Source organism: Eublepharis macularius, chromosome 1 (assembly GCF_028583425.1).
Source record: "Eublepharis macularius isolate TG4126 chromosome 1, MPM_Emac_v1.0, whole genome shotgun sequence".
Taxonomy (NCBI): domain Eukaryota; kingdom Metazoa; phylum Chordata; class Lepidosauria; order Squamata; family Eublepharidae; genus Eublepharis; species Eublepharis macularius.
Window position 1 is genome coordinate 51,235,747 of NC_072790.1, and position 1,225 is coordinate 51,236,971.

At 58.9% G+C, this 1,225-nt stretch overlaps 1 pseudogene; it reads right to left on the bottom strand.

The window, feature by feature from the left end:
• Positions 1 to 467: 467 nt before the first annotated feature.
• LOC129324121 (uncharacterized protein K02A2.6-like) lies at positions 468 to 1,011 on the bottom strand (annotated as a pseudogene).
• Between the last annotated feature and the right edge of the window lie 214 nt (positions 1,012 to 1,225).

Genomic DNA, 1,225 nt, shown 5'->3' on the forward strand with positions numbered 1-1,225 from the left:
CCTTCTGTGCTTGGGGTCCCTGCCCCAATGTCTGTAGCTGGCTCTGCTGTGGTGGTGGATGGGTCTGCCTCAGTGGTGCCCGTGCTGCTTGATGCTGCCGGCAGGCTTCTGCGGTCCTCGGGTGGCCGGTCCCCGTGGTTCTCGGATGCCGTGGCTTGTTCCAATCTTGCCTTTATAGTGTGAGGGGGCAAGTCCCTGTCGTGTTCCTGCTCCCACGGTGGCCATCGTTGCTGCAGTTGGTCAATGTGCCAGCGGTAAGCCTTACCGGCGGAGTCGGCCACTTCGTAGAATACTGGCCCTGTGGTTCGGGTGATGGTTGCGGGGAAGCAGACCGGCCCGTTCCCAAAGTTCCTGGCATAGACAAGGTAGCCCGGCTGGAACACCCTGGGAGGGTCAGATGCTCCCGTCTCCCGCTTAGTGTCTGGTGCGAAGTCCGGGTGAAGTCAATCCAAAAGGGTGGTCAGCCATCACCCCATGAGCAGCTCTACCGAGCTCCGGCCCGTTGTGGCGTACGAAGTGATATGTTGCCTCAGAAGGAGCTCTATCAGCTGCTGGCTGAAGTCCCTGCGCCAGAGCTTGCGCAGCGAGTCCTTTGCAGATCTCACCATGTGTTCCACTTGCCCATTAGTGGAGGGATGGAAAGGCGCCGATGTGATGTGCCGGATGGCGTTGTTCTCCAAGAATGTTTGGAACTCTTGCGAAGTGAACTGGGCAGCGTTGTCCGACATGATCGTGTCCAGTAGTCCATGTGTGGTGGTTAAGCGCTGCAGGGTGCGGATGATGGTCTCCGATGTTATGGCCGACACGGGGACTACTTCCAGCCACTTGGAGTATGAGTCCACAACAACCAGGAAGGTGTGTCCTTTCGAAGGGGCTGGCAAAGTCTATGTGGAGTCGCGACCATGGTGTTCATGTTGTCTCCCAGACTTGTATCGGTGCCTGTGGCATGTTGGGGCGGGTTTCCTGGCAAGGGTGGCAAGTCCGGACCCATCTCTCCACCTCAGTGTCCATCCCCGGCCACCACACATAGCTGCGAGCCAGGGCCTTCATCTTCACGATTCCTAGGTGCCCAACATGCAGCGCCTCGAGTACCCGCTGGCGCAGCTTGGGGGGAACGACGACTCTGCTCCTCCAAAGTAGGTACCCTTTGTGCACCGACAGCTCATGTTGGCAGGAGCTGTACAGCTGGAACTCTGATTCTGCTCCGCTGGCTGGCCATCCCCTC